The sequence below is a fragment of the Lontra canadensis genome, unplaced genomic scaffold (genome assembly GCF_010015895.1).
Source record: "Lontra canadensis isolate GAN:19392208 unplaced genomic scaffold, GSC_riverotter_1.0 scaffold3, whole genome shotgun sequence".
Lineage (NCBI taxonomy): Eukaryota > Metazoa > Chordata > Mammalia > Carnivora > Mustelidae > Lontra > Lontra canadensis.
In genome coordinates, this window is record NW_022630997.1 from 41,552,222 (window position 1) to 41,579,589 (window position 27,368).

General features: G+C 32.9%; 1 protein-coding gene and 1 non-coding gene across 4 annotated transcripts in view; one reads left to right on the forward strand and one right to left on the reverse strand.

The window, feature by feature from the left end:
* The window catches only part of ADK (adenosine kinase), a 517,994-nt gene that overhangs the window by 287,191 nt on the left and 203,435 nt on the right, over positions 1-27,368 (reverse strand). The window lies entirely within an intron of this gene.
* Positions 11,868-11,936, forward strand: LOC116858504. Its single transcript, XR_004380929.1, has one exon. It is a non-coding gene; the product is annotated as a small nucleolar RNA SNORD2 (small nucleolar RNA).

Consider the following 27,368-nt stretch of genomic DNA (forward strand, 5'->3'; position numbering starts at 1 on the left):
TGAGATCCCAACTTGAGCCGAAATCAAAAGCCAGACATATAATCGACTGAGCCACTCAGACTCCCCTATACTATTCTACTGCTGTGTAGGTTTGAAATTTTCTGTAATAAAAAGTAATATGCGTACACACAAAGTGAAAATTAAAATGAAAATCCCGATGTAGAAAAAAAAAGACATTTACTCTAAAAAGTTTATTATAAAAATATTATCTCACTAGTGAAACTATAAATTCCAACGTGATATTTTGAAAACATCAGTATGATCCTTAAATTCATCTGAGGGAATAACAGTTAAATACATTCTGAAAAGAATGAGTAATAATGATAGCAGAGGGGCACCTGGCTGGTTCAGTCAGTAAAACACACAATACTTGTTCTCTGGGTTTTGCATTCAAGCCCCATGTTGGGTGTAGAGTTTATTTAAGAAAAAAAAAAAAAAAATCATGTGGAGAGGGCCAGGAAGGATTTACTACCAGGTATTAAAAAGTATTATTTGGCAACTGCAATTAAAACAATTTAGTACTGACACAGAAAGAAATCAATGAGAAAAGACAGAATTCAAACACAGACCCAATGGTAATTACCTATGGCAATACAGTATAGGATTCATAGAGATGGCAAAAGAGCAAATTATTCAATACACTGAGCTAGAATAAGTACATAGTCATTTGGGGGTAGGAACTCCTCTTACCCATTAACCAAAAATGTGAAAAATACAGGAATGTAGGAAATGCACCAACTTATTTTAAAACTTTAAAACACAGATGTCCTAAATGAACGCCTACTAGTATAAAGGAAAATACTGATAGTTGTGACCAGATACAAACCTAAGATCACTACCCAGGAAAAAGTGTGTGTATGTGGCAGGGAGTAGAAGGTGCACAGAAGAGGTCAATATTCTTAATATATGAAGCACTCTAAAAAATCAATAAGAAAAAGATCTGAAAGTTTGTCACAAGGATGGCAGCGCTTGAGAGAGTAACGACCATAGAGATAGGAAATAATACACATACTCCTTTAATTTAGATAAAGAATATAAGCGTTTAAAATACCAAGAAGGCTACACATAGAAAAACTGCAGCACTTTGCAAATACAAGAGCAATCTTCATTGGCTTTCAAATCCATATTAACGATGTGTTGATGCTATTTCCCGTTCAGAGTGAGCATGCCATATGTCTTTCAAGAAGCTCGTTTTGCCATTCTCATCATACCATGAGGTGCTTATGCTATTCTGGCCTCTCCTGATTGAATCTAAGAGACATTAGCTTTAAGCCTGCCTATGCACCAAGTATAAATAAGTGGTAATAACTGTATCATAGGACCAAGTGTTAATTTGTGAGGCCAGGTGAATCACAGGACAATTTCCCAGGCATATTCATATCTCTGTTGGGCTCACACTGTATCTATTCTTACAATAAAATAAATAGCAATGAATAATAATCATATACATTTTTTGCAAAGTAATACCAGATAAATACACAGTAACATCAAACAATTAAAAAATGTAAAGAGTTCTTTCAAGAAAAAGATTTACATGCAAATAACTCAAGAAGAATCTTATCAGTAGCTCAATTATAACATCATCAGAATAAAAATGTTACTGGGCACACACCATGGAATTATATACTTGTTAATCCAATAAACTTCTATTAAACTCTTATTATATCTAAAGTACTCTATGAGGGAATACCAGCTCAAAAAAAACCTTAAGGAGTTCACAGTCTACTGAAGAGGCAGCATGGAAACAATTAAAATACAATGAGCATTACAAGAGGGACATGCACAAAATATTCTGAGAGCACCAAGAAGTTTGAGAGTAATGAAAATGTCAAAGAAAATGACAAGCTGGTTTTTGAAGGTTGAAGATTTGACCAGGCTGAGAACAAGTAAAAGAAAAGTACATTACACAGAGAGAAAAATATGTGTAAAAACACAGAGGAATACTATGTTCAAAGCTTACTCAGGGAATTAGTAAAGCACAGAGTCTAAAAGAGCATATTTTACAATAGACTAGTCATCCATAATACTGAAAAGCAGGCTGGAATCAGAGTTATATGATAAAAATGTATTTTAGGTAGATAATTTTGGCAACAGTGTCCAGAAAACTAACCAAAAAATGTTGGGAGACAATTCTCCATGGGTCTATCATGTCTCTATAGGTCTATCAAATTTTTGTTTGTTTTTTTAAATTGCAAACAGCCTTAAAAGATAAAGATAGTAACTTTATCTCAGAGTAAAGGTTGGGCAGTTTTCCAAGAAGCCCCTTTAAAGACTGGGGTTTCTTAAGTTCAAGATTACTGAATTGTGATATAAACTGTGAACACAACTTCCACCTGGGTCAATCTCCACATTGCCCTGAGTGACTGGGGAGACAAGCAGAACCAATGGGAATATGAAACTCACGCTTCCTGCTGTGCTTTGAGAAAAATTCATTTGTCTCTGACACAGTGGGCTCTTGTCTTCTGTCAGCATCTATGAAACTGTGGAAGACTAATTTGTTAGCTCGTAAGCGGGGTAAAATCCAAGACATTGCACTGTTTTTGACAAAAACAAGAAGAGACCAGAGTGGATCACAGTAAGACCAATTACCAAACTAGGTGGTATTAAGAAAAGAAATATCTCAACATTAAGAATTATAAAGAAAGAAGGGGACAGACATAAGAAACATTTTTTTTTTGAGGCAAAAAGAACAAGATTTGGGACTGATTAAATGTGGGATGTGTGGGAGAGTGTAGGTTGAGTATGACTATGATGTCTCTCATTGGATGACTGATGGATGGTTATGTCATTAACAGGAAAAGATAATATAAGAACACAGGAGCCAGTACAATAAAAAACCACAGAGTCTGAATACACAGAATTAAGAAGATATTAATGTGGAGATACCTACAGGATTATTGCAAATTAGGTTTGTAGTTCCAGAAAGAGGTCAGGAATAGAGAAAAATCACTGAGAATCAGCTACTGAAAAAAGGATCAGAGGACCCCTGGAAGACCCTGAGAACTTGTCAGGGTATCCACAAAGTCAACTTTTTAAATTTTCAATTTTTACAATATTGAGATGTTATTTGCATTTTTACTATGTTGACATTTGCTTTCATACTGCAAATTTCAATATGAAACTCTTGGTACCTAGGAACAAAAAAAGGGCAGTGGAACCAAGCTGTGGTAGCAGTCACCAAATTTATCACCACCTTGTGCTAATTTTAAAAATATACCAACTAAATTTAAGAATTTTTTGAAGAAGCAGTAAAAATCATTGATTTTTATTAAACAATGACCCTTACATACACATCTTTTTAATTCTCTGTGTATGAATGAAATACAATGGTTTCCTGAGGGAAAAAAAAGCACTTGCACAGTTGAGTTTCGACATGAACTACTCTTTTTATTAAAAAAAAAAAAAAAAAACTTTTTATTTGAAAAAAATGATTGACAGACAAATGATAGTTATTCAGGCATGGGTATTTGGCAGACATTTTCTTGAAAATGAAAAAAAGGAAGACTGCCACTTAAAAAAATAACTGTCAGGAACATTGCTAATAATAAAATTTGAGCTCTCAACTGAAAATTATAATTGTGTAAAACTCACACACCACAGTGAGATTTCCAATACAGAAAAGACCATTTTCTTGAGATTGGTGGTGATACTGACAAATGAGACATTTTACATTTGCAAGATCTTCATAATAAAAAAAAAAAAAACTTTGCAAATGACCAATGCACCACAGTAAGTCATGTATGGACAGAAGAGTTAAATAGACCAAAGGATTTTTTTTTTTTGTTTTTAACATACAGCTTTGTTGAGATACAGTCCACACACAATACAATTTATATTTAAAGAGTACAACTCAGTGGCATTTAGTATATTCAGAGTTGTCCAAGCATCACTACTTTAATTTTAAAATATTTTCAACACCTAACAAAGAACCCCTTAAAACTTAGTCATCACACCCAAACCCCTGTACCCAGAAGCCTTGGGCAACCATTAATGTATTTTCTGTCAGTATAAATATGCATATTCAAGGATGGAATCATAAAATATATGGGCTTTTGTAAATGGCTTCATTTAACATAATGTTTTCGGCGTTCTTCCATATTGAGGCATGAATCAGTTCTTCACTTCCTTTTATGGCCAATATTCTATCAGATAGATGCTCCACATTCTACTTTTCCATTCATCAGTTGATGGGCATGGGTTGTTTTCACTTTCCTGCTATTATGACAAATACTGCTACGAACATTCGTGTACAAGATTTTATGTACATATGTTTTTGATGTCTCTTGGGTATATTCCAGAATTTCTGAGTCATACAGTAACTGTATCTTTAGCCTTCTGAAGAAATGTCAGACTATATCCCAAAGCAGCTACACTATTTTTTTGTTTGTTTTTTAAAGATTTATTTATTTATTTTAGAGAAAGAGTGAGCATATGTGTGAGTGGGGAGAGGGACAAAGAGAGAATCTTCACGCAGATTCCCCACCGGACGCAGAGCCCAAAGTGGGGCTCACCCCATGACCCATGAGATCATGACCCAGGGCAAAACCAAGATTGAGACACTTAATGACTGAGCCACCAGGTGACCCACAGCTGCACTATATTAAAATCCCACCAGCACAATTTCTCAACATCCTAACCAAAAATTTTGCATATGGTGTGAGACAGGGGTACAACTCAATTTTTCTGTATGTAAATACCTCATTTTCTTAGCATCATATGTTGAAAAGGCAATTTTTTTCTTTACTGGACTATCTTGATATCCTTGTCAAAAATTAGCTGATCATGGATGGGTAAATTGCAGGACTCTTGAATCTATGACAACTAAATCTGACAATGGTGCAAAAGTAATTCACTGGAGAAAGAAGAGTTTTCTCAACAAATGATGTTAGAATTACCAGATGGTCACACACACACACACACACACACACACACACACACACACAAATCTTCAACCCATTCTTTATAATATAAACAAAAATACTTCAAGATGGATCAAAATCTAAATGTAAAATCTCTGTGATCTTCAACTGACTTGGATCAATACATTTTTAAACACAGATTTAAAATATATAACAGACATTCACTAAATGAGGTATTTTAACTTTTTATCTTGGTCACTTAGTATTTCATATATAGATATAGCATAATGACCATAATTTCTCCCCTTCAGTTTTCTAAATTATAAATACTGGCTTCATATTTTCACTAATACGTATGCACATAACTATTTTTATTGGATACTTTAACTAGGATTTACTGGGTCAAAGATTATGTGCACATTAAATTTGTCAAGATACTGCCAAATTGGTCTACCATAAGGTGTACCTTACAGAAGAGTATAAAAGGGTATACAAGAATTCTTTTCTTTTTATCTTCCCTAACACTGAATTCTAATCAGTTTATTTTTAACAATGTGACAACAAATATGGTAAACTTTTATTTTAACTTGTATTTTTTATTATTAATTAAAGGAGCTTTTCATTTACTTATAAACAATTCATATTTCTCATATAAACTGAATTACCCAGCATATCTCTGTTTACTTTTCAGTTGGGTTTTTCTTCTCATCTTAATGATCCCAAGAATCCAAGAATCTGTTTTCATACTAGGGACATGCTCTTTGATACTTCTTGCAAATATTTTCTTTGTTTCCTTTCATCTTTGTTTATTTTCCTTCATGTAAAATCTTTTTGGCTTTTTAATGTATTTTATACCTTTATAATTTATGAGATTATAAATACTAAAAATTGACAGAGAAAGGGAACCAGTAAAGGGTACAGAGAAAGGACCATCAAAGAGTTAATAAGCAAAGAACGAAGAGTGTCATTTTTTCATGAAAGACAGTTAGGTTTCAAAATTGAGGGAATAATCAACAAATTAAACAACGTCATGTGGGTCAATTAGGATCTGGATTTTTAAACAGTCATTTGATTTGACAATTATATTATTATGACCTTTGTAAAAAATACATGTTTCCAAAGAGAGATAAGACTAGTGTTATGTGTAAACCTGGCAATTCACAGACCTGTACCCCTGGGGATAAAAATACATAATATGTTTATTAAAAAATTTAAAAATTAATTTAAAAAAAAGACTAGGTGTTACATGCAGCTAATGGATCGCTGAACACCACCATCAAAAACTAATGATGTACTATATGTTGGATAATTGAACATATTAATTTAAAAAAATTGAGATCCCAGACCACAGTTATTGAATAAACAATGAGTGGGAGGTTGAGCAGTGGTGATAATAAATGTATGTACTGGGATGCCTGGGTGGCTCTGTCGATTATGGGTCAGAATTTTGATTTCCACTCAGGTTATGATCTCAGGGTTCTGAGATAGAGTCTAGCATTGGGCTCTGCATTCAGCAGGGAGTCTGCTTAGGATTCTTTCTCTCTCTCCTTTTGCCCCCTGTCTTTAAATATATTTTATTTTTAAAAAATTTAAAAAATTTTTTAAAGATTTTACTTATTTACTTGACAAAGATCACAAGTAGGCAGAGAGGCAGGCAGAGGGAGAGGAGGAAGCAGGCTCCCCACTGAGCAGAGAGCTCAATGCAGGGCTTGGTCCCAGGACCCCAGGATCATGACCTGAGCCGAAGGCAGAGGCTTTAACCCACTGAGCCACCCAGGCACCCCTGCTCCCTGTCTTTAAAGTAAATAAATAAATCTTAAAAAAAATTGATAATATGCTCTCTATACATCTGGTAGTGAAGGGAAAGGGGGATAACAGTTTGTGGTTCTAGAGAATGAAAAAGAAAATGGAATAAAGCTCAAAAGACACAATTATACAAACATGTTTGAAGACAACAGGGAGAAAAGGTTAAGAAGTTGAAATCCGATGATTTCTATTATATTTGGAGAGCTGGATATGAAGTTGCTTGCTGAGAATAGGGTAAGATGATACAGGAAATAAAGCTTTGAACAAATACATAGAAAAATGACAATTAGAGAATAAACGGAAAGTACCATAGATGCAGACATGTGTCACTCCTTATAAGGCCTAGAAAAATGTCTTACACATAGATGGACTCATTGAATGGGTTTAAAATTCAATTTTAGATAATTAAAAAATACACATTCTTTAGGAAATTTAGTTTTCATATCAGTTTTTATATATAAATTTTATGTAACTGGTATGCTAATAATGATTATTTACACTGTGATATGATTTCCCAAGGAGCATAAATAATTCTATTTACTTAATTTCTATAGAATTACATTAAAAAATTCAGAGTAAGGGGTTGGCAATTTGATGAAGTGACAGCAATTGAATTTTATATTTGAAGTATAGCATGAAAGATTTGCGAATGTCACCAAAAATGGAATGTTTAAAATTTCCCTAGGCATTTAATAAGCAATAATATTTTATATATATATAAGAAATAAGAAAAAATTCTAATATTATAAAATATAAGAATAATAAGGAATTAGTCAAGTTTCTATCTAAATTATATTAACAGGAATAATTGTCAAATCATTTCCAAAATAAAAGTAAAAGTAAAAAGTACTAAAATTGTTAATCATTGGGAAAGCTTGTCTCTAAAGAGTTAGAATGAATACTTTACCAAATGTATTCAGCTATTAAATGTGCTCTGAAAATGATTTTAATTAATTAACTAACATCAAGGGGGCAAATTAGGTAAGAATTACATGGGAACTCTCTTGTACTACCTTTGAAATGTTTCCAAAATTATTCCAAATAACGAGTTTATTTTTAAAAACAATGACTTTTTTTTACTTTTTACTTATAAATAATTTTATGCCTAGAGAAAAGTTGCAGAATACAGTGAATTCCCATACACCTTTTACAAAGCTTACCCTACTATCATCATGTTACATAATGAGTATTATCAAAATCATGGAATTGCTTTCACATTTTGAAGTGCTTAACCTGCATATCATAAAACACCTCTGTGACATAAAGTAGTATGTTTATTGCAGATTTTATTTGACATATTTTGTTCTACTCATCTCAGGTGATAAATAAAAGAACACATTTCTATTTGCAAGTAGCGTAAAACAAAATAGTGTTTTCACCTATCAATTATATTCCTCAACTTCCTAGAATGTATTCCTATTTTAGAAATGAGTATCCTTCAAGTGGATGAATAATAAAGTATTTACTTAAAATTATATAAGACATACTAATTTTCAAAAGAATTTCTAGAAAGAAATCTATAATTTTCAAAAATGTTACAGGATGATCTAAGTGAGGGTTTGAAGACCAAGAATCTGTAAAAGGACCCACCTGTATAATATTATTATTCTGATTTTCACCTAATAGTCTCAATATCCAAGGAATAAGAGTGGTGGATGGTAAGTTGGACTGATCTAGAATTGGTGGATAAACACTGTAAAATAAAAGGACTGACAAAAATTGAGAGAAAAATTTAAGTGAGGTCAGATGCATTATCCAAGTGCAGTGGAATGGCATATCTGAAGGCAGTGAAACTTAGAGGTACAAGGGGTAGGAGAATTTACATAACCAAAGAACTGAAATTATAAGAGAAAAGTCAGGGAAAGATTACAAAGGATGAGAAGCTTTAGTTACACAGCAGAATATTAGAATTTCAGATTTCATACATAGAAGTATAAGGGATGATGATGTACAACATGAAGACATGATAGAGTGGGGCTAAAAAAGAACCAAGTTCAATAAACTCTAAAATTAGGATGATTACTGGACTACAACAATGAAGTCAGGCCACCACCAGTTAGATTATTCCTTATCTTTCCAGCTTGGGAAGCCTTGCTAGATACCTACACGAGTCACGATTAAATTCACTTAAACATCTTTAGACTATAAAGATATAAAAATTATTACAATGTACATTTTATCCAGCTTCTGCTGGACCCAAATAAGTAACACAATTTAAAAAAAAGATTGCTGAAGAAGAAATGTTAAATTATCTTGGGAAGGGAATATTAGAGCAGGACTGTCATTTTGCATGAGGTTTTTCCTAGTTTTTCTAATAATGCCTACTATTATTAACTTGAACTGGAAGTAACATAGAGTTAATCATAAAAGTTTTATTTCTTCAGAAAGTAAAATCAGATTAGAAATTACTTTAGATTTAGATTAGAAATACTTTAGATTAGAAATACTTTAAAATTCAAGAAACTTACTCTAAACCAATGCTATAAAGAAATATTAAGCATTCAATAAATGCCTACTAACTCAGCATGGAAGGATCTGAAGTACATGTAAAAATCTGCTGAGATTTAATATAAAGTCACTGTTCTGAGGAGAGTAAGAAAAAACAATGACTGAGACTATAACTGATGAGAAAATATGAGTGGAATTTTTATTAAAATAAGAAGTACTGATTATCATAAATGTCTCATTTATTAGACAGTAATAGGATTTAAATAAGAATAACAAGTGATCATTGAGGCACTAAGTAACAAAAAATATAGTAAAAAACACAGGCAACTATTACTTCAAAAATTTTAAGTCTTCATTTAGTTCACTTTTAACAGCTATAAACACTATGTGGGCCCCCAGGAGTCAACCAGTATCAAAAATGACAAGTTATTAATAATCACACAAAAAAGCTTAATATTCAGAGAAACTACTACTTTGTAAGGTCCATAAAAATTAGAATATTTCAATTCCAGGATAATTCATTACTCATTTCTAAGAAATAATTGGTACACAATGAAAATTCTTTGAGAGCCAACACATGTACAAAATTAAAGCATATAACTAATTAAATGTATAAATTCTCCCTTCCAAAAAACAATCACTTTCACATCAATAGATATGCCAGCATTATGGCTAAACCTCCCAGTTTTTCCTGAATATAAGTAAACAATAAATACACATCATTTAAAATGCATATGTTAAAAATCTAAACCACTTTAGAAAGTTGATGGGAATTGACTTTATCTTTTGGTGTAGGTGGGGCAGCGAACTTTAGATTATGATTTTTCTAATACATAAACATGATTGATTTTACATTTTTCCAAACCCCAAATATGTAACTGCTAATACACACATTTCATTGTGAATTTTTCATTATAATGTATTGTTTGAAAAGGAAATATTATGATTAAAAATGTACTAGGTGATCAATAAAGCTATGCTGAAACTAACAGTTTACCACATCTCCACAATACAAATTGCAAGAATATTTTTAAATACCTCAACATTACTACATATAATCTTTAATTCTTAGATACTTTCTATCCCAAACCTGCATATCCCAAACTCATTTCTAACCATAATCTATTGAACCAATTGTTTATCAGAAGAAACTGAAGAAAAAGGTTCAAAAGATATTGCTCAGATTTTGGAGTGCTAATATAAGTATTGTGGCAAATGTATTTTAACAAGTAATGAAGTTGGTCAAGTATTTTAACAAATACTTGTATTTTAACAAGTAATGAAGTTGGTCAAGCCTATGAATACTTAAGCTAGATCTGATTTTCAAAGAAATAACGCTACTTGATATTGAATAATCTATACTACACTCATTAACTTTAGTTCAGTGTTGTTCAGTCATTTTTAGTGGTTTATCTTCTGATTAAAAATTGAGTTGACTTCAGACAACCTATTCAGTGTAACATGGTCACAAATTCCCTTAGCTTTTCTGTTTGTTTGTTTGTTTGTTCATTTGTTCTAATAGCTTTATAGATGCTTAAATGATGGAAACCTATTTGTACAAATTTAAGATATAAAATTATGTAAGTTTTGACCTAGGTATATACCCAATATACAATCAATCAGTTTTTTAAATGGATCATTCTACTGGTTATGTATTTTAGAAATCTGTCCACTTAATTTCATTCAGTAACGTTTTATAGTTTTAAGTATACAAGCCTCATATATTTTTTTGGTCAGATTTGTCCCTATATCATAGATGCTATGGTAAACACTGCTTTTTGTTAAATTTCAGATTTTTTATTACTAAAGACGAATACAGTCAATTGAAAATACTGATCTTGAATTCTGGAAATGTGCTAAACTCAATTATTAGCTCTAGGACCTTTTTGTAGATTCTATAGGGTAATGTGCATAGATGATCATATCATTGGTGAATAATTACAGATTTACTTCTGCTTTCCTAATCTAAATGCTTTTCTTTTTATTGCTTAAGGACTCTGGCTAGAAGCTCCATCCACTACAATGTTAAAGAGAAGTGCTTGTGAAAGCAGACATTCTTGCCTTGTTCCTAACCTTAGTGGGAACACATTCAGCCTTTCAACAACAAATACAGTGTTATCATTAGTTCTTCATAGATGTTATCTATAAGGCTGGAGGTTCCCCAATATTCCAAGTGCATACAGTGATTTTATGAGGCATCAATGTTAGATTTTGTCAAAGGCTTTTTATGCATCCATAGACATCACCCTATTGCTTTTCTTTTATTATTTCAGGTGGGAGGATAAATCCAGTATTTGTTACTCTGTTTGTCAGAAAGAGGGAGCTTCAAATTCCTTTAGTGCTGAATAATTCGATTCACTGAATGTAGTCAAGTATGCAAATATACAGTTTATAATTATTAAAGATCTGTTTCTAATTCTTCATCTATTAATACATTAGCAAGCCCTCAAATAAAATGACCAAACTCACTGTAAATATGGTTACCAAAATCCTATAGCAAAATATGGTATTATATCCCAATATATGGTGAACAGTAATAATATTTCAGGTAGAAATTTGAAGCAAACCAATGAATTCTGGCAGAGCTAAAAAGTATAAATATGAGTCCACTTAAATCAATAGCAGTTATCATGGTTATGTTAGAAGCATGTGATGTGAGATGTTAAGAGATGAAAGATGCATAGCCTGATTTAACGTCATGAAATGTTCACAAAAAAGTAAATCAAGGAATATTAAGTTTAAATAGAAAGACTTCAGTGAAATGATGGCAATCATCTTTCAAGACTGACCTGAAATGAAGAGAATACTCATTGCTGATCATTTGATTATTTGGGCATAATTAATGCTCCAAATGGAATACACGGTGTGAACAAGAAGTTGTGATTTGATGTGGTATTGGTTAAATTTAAAAAAAAAATAAAAGATTTCAAAAGGTCAATATAATTTAGCCTCCTCAGCTTTAATTTGTGAATACAGAACAATTGCTCCTAGTGGAAATACAGGGTTAGGGTTCTGCAATGCCTTCATTACATTCTTTGTCAAAAAGTTAATATCACTATATAACTTTGTTTTTTGTGTCTTTTTGTTTAGAGAGATATTATTTTATTTATATTTATATACATACATATAAAAAGCTATATAGAGAGCTATGTATGAGGGTACACACATACACATATCAATATTTGATTTGTTAACACTGAATGCACGATCAAAAGCACATGCCAGAACAAAGCATGTCTAACAAATTTTTCTCTAAGGCACCTAACAGCCCTCTAGCACCTAGGAACACTAGACTGCATTTTAGTACTATGCTTGGTGGCCTTTTTAAACAATAAAATCACCAAAGAAAAGCATAAAAATGAAAAAAAAAAATGGCACTAAATACACCAGGCAAAGAATACTTGTTTTATAGTACAATGAAACAAGAAGGCAAAGTGTTACCTGTGATGATAATGTGCACATCACTTGATTTTTCTTTTCTTTTTTTTTTTTTTTGGTGCTCTATTTATCTATGAATGACTGCAAAAGTGCCCTGAGTACTGATTTTGGGTTTGCAAGTAAATTTTTACTGAGTAGGTGAACTTGAAAATACAGTATCTACAAATAATGAGGATTAACTATATATATAGTGGGAACCCCTGTGGTCTTCATCAATGACTTTAAATCAGTGGTTTTTAACCATTTTTGAAGTCTGGAATTTTTTGAGAATATGATAAAAGTTAAGTATCCTCCAAAAAAAATCACACATTAAAAAATTATGATTTTAATGGATTTATGGACCTCCAAAGGTCCATAAACTGACCTCCATTCCAACTGATAATACATGAACCACAGTTTAAAAATTCAGCTGTAAAGGTTATAGGCAAATTTTTAAAGCATCCATTGACTGTTTTAGATTTCAACTAATGCTTAAAACTTCATATTTACAGAACAGCAATCATTTTACCTTTTGGCTTATATTTTCTGAGTGCATATATTATAATAATGATTATAGCTTACCACCTAGATACAATATACAGTGTCACAGAACATAAAATGCATTTGCAGGTTTCACTATTTACAAAGCAAATTTTCCTTGCCTTTCTGCAGAATTACTATTTTAAAAAATCTACAGAATATAACCAGAAAAGCAATATATAAGCTTATTTGGAGAGCTCTTCATGCTTCTTAAAACACTCCAATTTGGGGACATGAACATATAAAGTGTGAAGTTTTATAGCACACTGATATTTATATCAACTTTATAATTTTAATTTGTTCTCTATATATGAAATATCTAAAAATGCTGATTGTAATCCAGTATCCCTTTACTTTCAAAGAAAAAGTTTGACTGCCAAAAACACTGTCATTTAATTTTTTTTTCTTTTTTTCAAGAACAATCATATATCTGTTTCATAACTGACACATTAACTTGGTAAATGTTTTTAAAGTACTATCTAGAAAGCAAAAGGTATTTTTTAAAAAAGAGAACAACAGAGAAAACATACCAGCAATTACTTCAGCATTAACCAATAAAAGTTAATCAACAAAGGAAATTATACCCATTCCCTATTATGTATTAGGGTATGAAGAACTGCTAAGTGGAAATGTTCTATTATAAATATTAAAAAATACTTACTTTCAAAATTTCAAAAGGTACTGAATATTTAGTATGAAGACTAAAAAATAACTTACTGCATTTTAAGCACAGAGGGTTCAGACAATGAGAACACTTTTTAATGGCTAAAATGATTGCTTAGTAGGAGAAGTTGAGAAGTTGTCTCCTGATAAAGGGATCGGAGATCGGGCAGGGTCCTGAAGACAGGAATAAATTATTCAAATAAATTCTGAAGAAAATAAGAAAGAAAGGTGACTAAAAGCAAACAAAAGAACTGAAAAAAGTCGAGGCCCCAATTTCATTTGAAAAACTGGGTTATTCTCTCTGTGTACGAACAGCATGATTTTATGCAAGTTTCTATCCATCACTTAAATCTGTTATTATCTTGATTTCTTCTGGCATGATATGCAATTTGGAATAACTATGATTCAGAATATCCTAAGTAACTAGTCAATATTTACAAATTATGTATGTTGCTATTTTTTTCATAATTATCCATGTCAGACAGTTCTAGGTATACTTCAGGAAATGTGACTATATTTGTGAATGGATATGTAAAGGTGTAGTATCTGTAATAGATGTCTGTTGATGATAGCTTATATAAAACAAGAATACCTTCATCTTTCTCATGTAGCCAAACACAGGATAAAGAATTCCTACCTCTGGGAATGAAAGGTTTAGTTTGTTTCTTATCTCCTACTATGAAATATATGTAATGCAAATTACATACACATTTAAAGGAGTATGAAGGGGTTTTTAATATAAAACTATATTAAGGAACGAATCCATATGCTTTTGCATAAACTATTTTATATTCTCCTATGTATAAAAATTTGAAATAAATGAATAAATTTGTATTAGACATAGATGTTAATGTTAGATCAACTGTTTTACACATCACATAGAAACCTATGTTAATGCTAAATGAAGGAATTTCCCTTAAATGTTCCACAAGGTCAACTTACATTATGAGTTACTCCTTAAAATGCAGCATTAATAAATAATACCCAAAGTATTACAAAAATCGTGTCATTTGAAATCAATTTTTATGGATATGAAGCAATTTCATAACAAGAAATATAGATATACTCTAATTCTGCATCTGTCACAATTATGAGATAGATTTAGTTTTTAAACTTTTGTCATAAATAAATGATAAGTCCAGTGTTTTAGTTTGCATTATAATTCTACTTAGAACTACGTTAACTTCAAAAATTCTAGAATTATTTTTACTCTCTGGGCATGAAGTAGATTCTTTTAATGAATTATTATTAAAGGTGATTATACTTATTTTTCAATGTATTATGAAATATATGTACATATATACATAATATTTTATCCATACAAATAGAATTTCATCCCTAAATATCCCAATATCAGTCTACCACCTTCTTTTAGCTTAACATACAGGGTTGGAGAGAAAAATATTCAGTCGTAGATCATAAATGTGCAAAGGTGAAAGAAAATATTTATGGTATCTGCTTATGCCAACCGGTAGTCATTAACACTGTATTTTCTACTTATGTTATCCACCTATGTAATGCTTAAGGCCAAACTACAGTTCTACTTTATTTATTTATTTATTTATTTATTTATTTATTTACTTGACAGAGAGAGAGAGAGAGAGAGGTGTGTTACAATGAGGCAGAGAGAAAGGCAGAAAGAGAGTGGGAAGCAGGCTCCCCGCTGAGCAGAGAGCCTGATATAGGGCTCAATCCCAGGACCCTGAGGATCATGACCTGAGCCAAAGGCAGAGGCTTAACCCATTGAGCCACCCAGGCACCCCTACGGTTCTGCCTCTTACTAACAATGCAGCCGTGCACTTCCTATAAACAAGTATTAATTCAGAAACCATCAAAGGTCTGATATTCAATCCTATTTACATTAACAAATTAGCCAGTGTCTGCCTGTTTCTCTCTCTTTTTCTCTACACACACACACACATACCCACACACGTACTCAGTGACATAAGGACATGAGACCTCTGGATCAGAGACAATTTATTGCTCAGGGCAAAAACAGCAGCCAGAGCAATAACTTAGTGCTATTTCCCTGAGTTCCAATCCTCATGGGGCAATGCAGTGAAGGCTGGATATTACTGGCACATGCAGCAAAGTATAGCACAGGGCAGAAATTCTAAAACTAAGAAACTCTGATCTTCTGAAGGCTCCTACTCTGCTCCATAAAGAAAGATTACTCATTACTCTAGTATATAAGCAAATCTCCTAAAGGAAGAGAAAGGTAAGGTCTTTTATTTTTAATTTTGGGATGTCTCCAAGGAAGGACATGTTGCTAGTTTTGACTATCCAGGAATTTCTCCTTATATAAAACACTGGCAATGTAAATGCCTTTGCTTAGAGACTGTTCAGGCATGTGAAAAATGTTTGAGCTATTTCCCAACACTCAGTTTTCTATCTCTAAATGGGGAGAATAACAGATGCAATGAAATTATATTTGAGTATTATAAGGTTTAGATGGAAGGTGCCTAATGGAAGTGAACAGCATATAGAATAACTATTTGAGACAGAAAGACCTGAAACAGGGAACGACTGGGTGGCTCAGTTGGTTAAGCGTCTCCCTACAGCTCAGGTCATGATCCCAGGGTCCTGGGACTGAGTTCCACATCAGGCTCCTTGCTCAGCAGGGAGCCGACCTCTCCCTCTGCCTGCCACTCCCCCTGCTTATGCACGCTTTCTCTCTCTCTGACTAGTAAAAAATAAAATCTATTTTTCTTTAAAGAAAGGCTTGAAATAGTCTTGCTAAAGATGTACTGAACAGGAGAATTCTTGATTCACCTGATACAAAATTTTAAAAATATGAAAACCCCAATATTTATAACAAGATATAAACCATCCTAGGAAATGAGTATTTTATAAAATAACCCAGTAATACCTACTATGTGAAGAAGGTGGAGAAGATTCTTCCATTGATGCTAATCAACATCTTTCAGTGGTTTTCAGGCAATAGTATGCAATGCACTAATGAAGGATGATAATGTAATGGGTCACAACCATCATTTTTATATCTAATAGAATAGAATAAAAAACCAAAGTGCCTTGCAACGTACTAAGGGTAGAAATTATTTAATGAAAATTTTCAGTTAAATATATGCACAGAGGCATCCTCAGAAGTGATGTAAACTGCATTTCTTAGTGTGGATTGGCAGGCATAGGTATTTAGTTATATGATAAGATAAATGAGTAATTCTATAAACCAAGAATTGGGAATTTATAAATAGTACCTCATATTTACCAACAAATGACTGCTAATAAACTAAAATTGAGGAAACCTCAGTTTTAAACATAACGAAAATTAGAAAGAATAGAGACCCACTGTCCAGTCTGAACTGAAGACAAGGTAGAAGGAAATAAATTGTAATAGAAAAAAAAAGATGGGCCTGAATGAGCAGAGCTAAATATCTTAATGAAAAATTTGAACATTAAAAAAACCTTCTAAGGACAGTATGTTTTTCTGTTCAGCTTCTGAAAATTCTATCTGTAAATCTTCCCCAACTTATCTGGCCCCACACTCTACACTTTTAGCAATATACTAAGCATGAAAGAAGAGAAAAGCCACATTAGATAACCACTACCCTGAGGGGACTTATAATAAAACAAAATTAAGCCTAGTCCACAAACACTATCAATTAACTCTTCACTGCATAGGACTAAGTATATACTTTATATATTATCCAAGATGTTTTCCTTCCTTTTTAGATCATTTTATTATTCCTCCAAGTGACAGAGAAGTTTTTAAAAAGCTGACATATATATACTTTGTTAATAATTCTAAAAAGTGAAATGATGAAAAAGGTTGAACTTGCAGAAATAAATTTAGTCAGGAAAAACTGGGCTTGAACACTTAGCCTTACTTATCACAGTATCTAATCACGTGAGCCTGGCCAAGTAACAAACTCTCAAGATATGCATATAAAATTTGAAAAAATTTGACCACAGTACAACCAAATCCACAGAGTGGATAAATACTTATAATGAAGTTCTGGTGATTTACCACAGTCCTCTACTTACACTTCATGCATTAAGTGCATATGGCTTAAATAATCATCACACACAGTGGAAGCAGTGAGTGTAAAGTGAGAAGCAACAAGATATCTAGCAACTCAAATTTAATTTAAGTGCTAATAGAACTTTCCCTTTGAATCCAATATGGGTTTTTTACTTAGATTAACAAAAAACAGTATCATTAAAAATGGAGAGATGCCATGAAATTTTGGAACCATAATGAGCCTCAGTAATCAAGACTAAAATAATCAGTGAATAGATTAAAGAAGCTGAAGCACTTCCCCCCGATCACTTACCTACCTGATGACAGAGCATGGAGAAGACCTTCTATCTTGGGAGCTCCCACCGTACCTGTTACTTGTCATGACTCTTTCTATCATCCAAGAGGTTTACAAGAGCCACAGAAGAGTTGAAGTAAACTTCATGTTTTTACATTACCAGTATTCAGAAGTAATATTCATTCAAAACAACAAATATTTTAATAATAATATAATAATATTCAAGGACTTCATGGATAATTATCAAAAAATGTTAAGGTTGAAGGATCTCTGTGATGGGGAAATTATTATTTATAAAGGAATTGTGTAGGAGTCAAAGACATGCAATTTTTCCAGCAAAAGAAATCACACAAACACTGGAATCCTTCTGTGAGAATCAATGAGTCTGTGCATGTGATTCACTTCAGGGCAGTATACTGATAAAAAGATAAAAATTACTATCTTGTTTCTGGCAGGAACTTATTCCAGATGCTCAGGAGAATGATGAGTACTTTTTCCTACTCCCATATGAAACTTCTTATTCAATAGTAGTAATCAGTAGAGAGACTAAGTAAAGCCAGAGAATTAGTTGCTTATATTATAATCCATACACCAATTCGTTGAATACATATTGTAAGTACTGTTTTTAAGTGATGCTTTTTTAAAAAATGAAAACCTTTTTTTAATGCAAAAGGATTTAGAGCATTTTTAAAGCTTTATTTCTGTTTTATGCCTTTTTAAAAAAATTCAAAAAAGCATTTTTTAAATACTTAAAGAACTTTTATACACAAAATCAAATAAACTGAACATTTCAAAAACAAGACTGCTTCTTTTTTTTACATTACAGAATACTTTTAACTTTGCATTTGAGTAATTTTAGTGTTTTCTTTCCACATTTAAGAGATTTTTAAAGGCAAAAAACCCAAAATATAAAAAATATTGTTTCAAGTCAGATTGATTAAAAACTGAAAATCAATAAAAATTAAGACTACTTTAAATTAATTATAAGCTAATTAATCAATGATAAATGAGGCCCACCCATATTATAATTACATTTTATTGTAACTATAAATGACTTATCAATATCACTAGTGGCATACAGTTCAAAATGGTAATAAACTTTCAATACAAATATTTAATCTATCAGAGAAAGATGAAATGAAACATAAATTTAACTTAAAATGTTATAGTACTTGTATCTCAATGACAGAAGATAACCTTGTAAAATATACAACCACTACTTAATAAGATTAAAATCTAGCATTCATGAAACTCCAAATAACTATTTTTGTTTTTGTGATCTGCACCATGGCATGAAAATAAGGGAAATAAATATGAACTTTTGACATATTCGGTAACAGGAATTTTTAAATGCAATGAAACTAAAGCTTATTCAAATGTTTTTTTCAAAGGCCTTAGTAAAAAAACAAACTGTGTTTTATATACAGAGTAGAAGATGTTTTATGAAAGAGCAAACTGGCTCCACACAAATAATATAAAGGGATAAATTTCACACTGTCATATCAAGAGTTATGATAACTATATCTAAAAGACATGTATGGTGCCTGGGTGGCTCAGCTGATTGAGCATCCGACTCTTGGTTTCTGGTTGGGTGGTGGTCCCAGGGGTCATGGTGATCTCTACCCTGGGTCGCGCTCTGTGTTCAGAGGGGAGTCAGCTGGAGATTCTCTCTCTCCCTCTTTCTCTCTGCCCTTCCCCTGCTTGAACCCACATTCCCTCCCTCCCTCTCAAATAAATAAATAAATCTTAAAAATAAAGACATATATTAATGTCTACAGAAGACATACTTTAAATTAAAGGTTACAAATAGACTAAAAGTAAAAGGACAGAAAAAGATGCACAAGTTTCTCCCAGTATCGGAAAGTGGACTGTTTCTATGAAACCTTTCAAAAGCCAAAATGGCAAGAAGCAGAGTATTCTCTACTTTTGGAAAATCTGTGCTATGCCACTTCATTTTTATGAAAGACCTACGTTATAAACTCTGTTTCCTACCCGAAACAGCAGCTTAATTTCCTTAAGGGAAAGGGAGTTTATAGAAGTTACCAAGGAATGGTGACATTTGTGCTAAGTATATGCTTTACATTTTTCAAATCTTTAAACATTTGAAAACACACATATAGCCAACAATTATCCATAACAGCACAAGCCTGAGCATGCTGCTCTTGCAATGCATATTTCTGCTCTAAGAAAGTTCATAAATGAACAACTGTCAAAACAATTTTCAATACAATGACAGCCAAATAAATACACAAAACTCCAAGAATAGTTACTTGTATTATGTAAGCAAATACATGAGAGCCAACACATGGTGGAGTTTGGATTGAGGACGTCCAAACATAAAAAACTAAGCCATAAGTAGAAAGCAAAAGAAAACAAACGAACAAAAACAGAGAGAGCAAAAAACAGGGTAATGATTATAAAAATGGGGGAAATGAGAGTGGGAGACAAACCATGACAGACTGTGGACTCTGAGAAACAAAGTGAGGGTTTTGGAGGGGAGGGGTGTGGGGGTTGGGTGAGCCTGGTGTGGTTATTATGGAGGGCATGTACTGCATGGAGCACTGGATATGGCACATAAACAATAAATGTTGGAATACTGAAAAAAATTAAAAAGAATCTGTTGAAAATAGACTATGGCAAGTTTAAGAAATTTTGGTGATATCACAGTAAAAATGAATTTAAATGTGAAAGAAACAAATCCAGGACATCACTGAATATACCTTGGTAGTACACTCTCAAGGAGAAGTATACATCTTTTGATGTCACAAGGTTATATATAGCACAAGAAAATGAGGACAAGTGTTCAGGAGTAAGAGCAGGCATAAAATTGTCTTGCTTGAAATCTCTGACATAAAGGATAAGAGTATATATCTGAATTAGCTTAGCTATAAGATGCAAAGTATGTGATAAATAGAACTTACTGAATGACCAAGAGTTAATCTTAACAATCACTAAGAAATATTTGTTAGGGAAGAAGTTTTGTGTTTTCTTTACAAGTATTTGAAAGGCACTGTTCAATGTTATACATATTGTACTATTACCAGTACAATTATATTCTGCAAATTGACAATAATTAAATATTGATTAAACAAACTGCTACTACATAAATATGCTAGCCATTTTAGCTTTCCAAAATTAAGTATTTATTTAAATTGGTAAAACACAGCACATTATAAAAATGATTAAAACAGTAAGAAAGCACACTGAGTAGAAAATAATTCTCCCCAAATACCAATGCCTTAGTTTTCCTACACCAGTTACCAGTTTTTATATACTTCTACTGAATTTCCATTTCTATTCATGTTTATTTCTTCACTCTATTGTGATCCCCTAATCTGTCAATCTATATACTGAGATGATATATATACATTAAAAACTACATATCCGAAAATTCCCAGAAGAGTGCAAATGTCTATTCACTTTATCAAAGCAAACAGTACTACCCTCTCATTTTCACAAAATATCTATTGCTTACTGTTTTGAATAGTAACATTAAGAGTTCCCAAACTAGAAATCAGAGTATATGATCTAAAATCAGATTTAGAAAATATTTTAAGATGAAAAGTCACTAGGTGCAGAAATAAAAACTGTCAACATTACTCAAACTGTCAAACAGTATATAGGAATACAGGGAAACAAGTGACTTTTTCTCATATAATAGTATAAACAATGCAAAATGTACATACATGGTGAAACATTAAAAATACTTCTTAGCTTTTTAACCAGTATTCTACAATTTTTCCTTACCCTCACAACTCCCCCCCAAAACACTATTTCTCTGGTCAGTAGAGTTGAATCCTAAAATTATGCTCAATGAATATAAAACAATAGGTATTTTTAAAATCAAAGCATAGACAATTTATAGTAATAGAATGCATTAATATCAATTCAAATATTTAAAATTCTCTCATATGTAGAAGAAAAATGGCCCTTCAAAATGGAAAAGAATTTCATCAACGGGTTTTAAAATAACAATGAAATAAAGAGCAGAATAGACAAGACTACTGTTGGCCTCTGGCTTCCTTCAATATAGAAGTATTATAAAGGGAAGAGTGAGGCAGCACTGATATAATAAAGAAACTTCCACTTTAATAAATCATTTTTTTCAGGAAAAGGAGAAGTCTGCAAAATCTGTGAAAGTGATTTATCTTCAGGTGAATAAAATGAACAGCAATTGATCTCGCACCTAGGGAGTGATTCTTCTTCCACCAGTTACAAATATATCTCTGTTAAGTATCACTAGAATAGGTCAGGTGGTCTCATGTTTTGAATAATTTATTTGTTCATTTAAGATTTAGGATGTATTCTGAAGTTTTACACCGAATGCCACTGTTTCAGCTGGGTGATTAACTTGCCTATTATTTGGTCTTTTTGTACATGTGTAAAATGAATGCAGCCTGGTATAGGAGCATATGAACGGCACTGAACAAAGATTTGAAAAGGAGTATCAAAGGTAAGAACTCCATGAGAAAATGATGTTTAAGCTTGAGACACATTAAATGGGTACAAACTCATCAAATGAAGGAAAATAATTTTATAGGCAGAGGAGATTTTATGTTTATGCCAATGAGATAGGTGACCACCAAAAGTTTCAGTTTATAGCGCAGAATTCTGAAGAAATCATGAGGGCCCCCTAGTTTTGTCTATAAAGTAGATAGTTTTGAAAACAAAACTATTTTATTTATATTCACAATCCTGAAATTTTGTGAAGAAGGTAAAAAATAGACAAAGGATAAACAGCTCACAAAATTTATTTTCATGCAATAGTTCTGTAGTCTTTTAAGCCCTTGCTTTGTATTTAAAAAAAATGAAAAGATACACATCAGGGGATTATTCTGTATGGAGATAGAATTAGCTTAGATATAAGATGCAAATTATATGAATAAATGGGACTTACTCAATGACTACATACTAATTTTAGATTCACAACAAATTATAAAAATAGTAAGAGGGCTCCCATGCTACCTTCTCCCAGCCTGCTCTAATTATAACATATTACATAACCACGGTCCATTTTCAAATCCAGGAACCTGACATTGGTATAGTAGCAAATTACTAAATCCATTCAGATTTCACTAGATTTTATATGCATTCTTGCTTGTGTGAGTGTATTTACAGTCTATGAAATCTCATCAGCTGTACAGATTTGTGAAACCACCACCACCACAATCAATATATAGAACTGTTCCATCACCACCAAGAAGACTCCTTGTGCAACTACTTTATATTCACACCATCCTCCTTTCCCCTTCATTCCTACCTTCTGGCAACCATGGTTCTGTTTGCTAAAACTAGATATATACGTTTTAAATTTTAAGAACATTGTATCTTGAAACCATGCAAAATGCAACCTTTCAGATCTTTTTATTTTTAAACCCAGTGTGATGCCCTTAATACCCATGCAAATTGTTGTCTGTATCAATGTTATTCCTTTGTAAAGCTGAGTAGTATTCTATTGTATAGAGACATCATAGTTTGTTTATCCATTCACCTGTTGAAGGTTATTTGGATTGTTTCTAATTTGGAGGAATTACAAGCAAAGCTGCTATAAATATTTGTGTATCAAGTTTTTTGTGTGAACATAAGTTTTCATTTCTCTATGATAAGTACTCAAGAATTCTGAGTCATATGGAATGTATGTGTAATTTTATAAGAAATGCCAAACTGTTCCTCAGAGTGGCTACGTCATTCTATATTCCCATCAGCAGTGTATGAGAGATTCAGTCATTCCACATTCTCACCAGCACATGTTATTGTGAGCATTTTTAAATTTTTAGCTATTCAAATATATATGCAGGGATTTTGTGTACTTTCAATTTGTACTTTTCTGATGTCTAAAGATATTGAAAACATTTTACATGCTTATCTGTCATCTTAGATATCCTCATCATTTAACATTTAAAATATATGATCTGAAGAGGAAAAATACAATAGTATATCTCAATGTTCAGTTAGGAAGCTCTTACAGGTAATCAAATAATATGATAACAGGGATTAATATACATAAACTTAATGAAGCTCTATGAATAAAAAGTAGAGACAAGCATAATTATAGAAAATTTAATCTAATTTATCTAGAAAATATCATTACAAGGATGATATGATTATACTTATTTGTCATAATAATCCAGGAAGGGCACTTAAAAGTCATAAGGGTATGCCTTTAATGCTGTCAGTGCCATTCCCCTATCTTTTGGACCTACCCATTTTCCCTTGCTCCCATTACTTCTAACAGCCAGTATCTTCCTGTTCATGCCTAAGAGCTTTTCTCCTGAACTGGTGAAAGCTGCTATGACCACCTGAACACTAGACAGATGAACAATTCTCCAATTGCAGTCCACAACCATTAACAGGAAGTATATTCACACTTCTATCGGTTCATTTTGAAAAGCAATTTTGACACTGATTTTTCTCAGAATTTCCCCAAAGCTAAAGCTCCAGCAACCAATCATGGTATCTGGCTCAATTACTTGTTATTAGTTGTACTGTCTTCCCTGAATCACCTCACTGCCACCCCTGCCAGTGCTACCTATATCTCTCATATAGACCATTTGTTCTAAACTCTGTGTCCAAGGTTATGTTGCTGGAAAAACCTATAAATATCAAACCACTCACCACAACAAAATAAGGCTCCTTTAAAAATAAATATTAGGGGTGCCTGGGTGGTTCAGTGGGTTAAAGCCTCTGCCTTCAGCTCAGGTCATGATCCCAGGCTCTCTGCTCAGTGGGGAGCCTGCTTCCCCCTCTCTGCCTGTCTCTCTGCCTACTTGTGATCTCTGTCTGTCATATAATAAATAAAATCTTTAAAAAAATAAAATACAAATAAATGTTAAAACAAAGTGAAAAAAACCACAAAGTGATGATAAGATGTATAAGCTTTCCTTTCACTATCTATTCACTTTTCCTTATTAGTTAGTCCTATTATTTCAGAATCCCCTTCAACTAAGTTAACAGCACTTTCCTCTGCATACTGAAAAAACATTTTCTAACATGTACATTATATCAAAATCCAACAAGTGAAAATTTATATAACTATAAATAAAAGACATTTTCAACCTATAAAATGTAATAACTTCAACTTCCATACTCATTTTAACATGATGATAGAGACAAAAAACAAAAAAATCCCAAATACATCAAGGGTTACTATGAAACTGCAGTAATCAGTACAGCATGGTATTGGAGAAAGAATAAACACAGAGTTCAACAGAACAGACTTCAGGGCAACAGAAATACAACCATATAATCATTTTTGGGAAAAGCACAAAGGCAATTAAAACAATTTTTAAGGGGTGCCTGGGTGGCTCAGTGGATTGGGCCTCTGCCTTCGGCTCAGGTCATGATCTCAGGGTCCTGGGATCGAGCCCCGTGTGGGGCTCTCTGCTCGGTGGGGAGCCTGCTTCCCCCTCTCTCTGCCTGACTCTCTGCCCACTTGTGATCTCTCTCTCAAATAAATAAACAAAAATCTTCAAAAAAAAAAAAAACCCATTTTTTAAAAAACTTCAGGAAAGGGTATGGACTAGAACAACTGGATATCCATATGCCAAAGAAGGAGACAAAGAGGAACCTTGTTTCATGTCTTATCTTACACAAATATTAACTCAAAATGGATCAGAGACCTAAATATAAAAGGTAAAACAATAAAATTTTTATTAGAAAATATAGGAGAAAATCTTTCTGACCTTACATTAGGCAAACTATCACATAAAAGCATAATCAATAAAAAAACAAACTGATAAACTGGTAAGAATTTTTACTCATTGAAGGACACTATTCAGAAAATGAAAAGATAAGAACAGATGGGAGAAAGTATTTGCAAATCACATATCTGATGAAAGACATGTATTCAGAATATATAAAGAACTCTCAAAATTCAGTAATAAGGAAAATAAATAACACGAGGTTAACACAAAAACTTACACACAAATGTTTATAGCAGCTTTATTCATAATCACCAAAAATAAAAACATTCCCAATATTCCTCTACCGGGGATAAATATAGAAACTGCAGCACATCTATATGACGGAATACTAGTCAGCTGCAAAAGAAATAAATTACTGATACACAACAAAATGGATGAGTCTCAGATGCACTTATGCCAACTGAAGGAAGCCAGATTCAAAAGCTATACACTGTATGATTCCATTCATCTATGTCAAGAACTCCAATGAGCTGGAGAGCTGAGCTGAGCTGCTGGATTCTGTGGGAGTCCATTTAGACAAGACTAAATGTATCACTTACTATGATGCAGTAAGAGGCTAAACCAGAAGAAGTGCGAGCTCTCCACTTCCATCTTCCCTCAAGGGCCAGCATACTGGCCAAGGATTAAGTATATCAGCACAGATGTCAGGGTTGTTTCTTTGTCCAGGGAGACCCTGGTAAAAGGCTCTTGCAGCTTTATGACCCTGAGTCCCAAGGAAGGTAGAGAGGGAAGAGCTAGGAGTATAAGAGTCCTGAGTACTAAGTTACAGCAGAGAAAGTGGTTTTCAAGTTGCCCTCACTTTCTCAGGAAGAAGCTATTGACAGAGGCATCTGAGGGAGGCCTCTCTAAAAGGCCCAGATAAAGAGGCCCCCAAATGAAGATGAGGGCTAGGAATGCAGATATATGGAAGAACACAGCTGGCTAGTGGGGGATGAGTCCTTGACTAAAACCACCTTCAGAAACTGCAATGAGCTGGCTTTGCGCCCAGCTTTCCCACTAAAACTGGCTATGTAAAACCTTTGTAAATGCCTCTAATTGGGCCTGAAAAATCACATGAAAGTTTTTGGCCAAGAGCTGGGTTCCTCTACATGAAACACTGAAAAAGGTAGAACCATAGGGATGGAAAAATATGAGATATGGGATTTGATTTTACCCTGCTTAAAAGGTTAACAAAAAAGTCGGTTACTAAATTCATAGATGAAGCAGAAGGCATAAGACTCACTCCTGGGTCAAACACAAAAGACTTTATTATTCATGGCAAAGTATAAGAATACAAACATATTTGTACCAATTTACCCTTTCCCCCACATTCTATGGAGGTGAGATGATATGGTTCAAATAGATGTTAGGTATGCAGTGGGTTTGCACTCGTGGGTGAGGAACATCAAGCCTGGGGAATCCACCAATTTTATAGCAAACAGTAATGAAGTCAGTTACCTCATATCTTAAGTCCACCAGCTGTATAAACAATGCTCAGTAATCTCCAAGGAAAAGAACAGTTAGAGCCTTAGTCTTGGCTCACCAACCAAGGAGCACTATCTCTACCAACAAAAACATAGTGGTTGCCAGGAGCTGAGGTGGGTGAGGGGTTGACAACAAAAGGGCATGGGGAAATTCTATGGGGATGTAACTATTCCATATCTTATTTCTGGCGT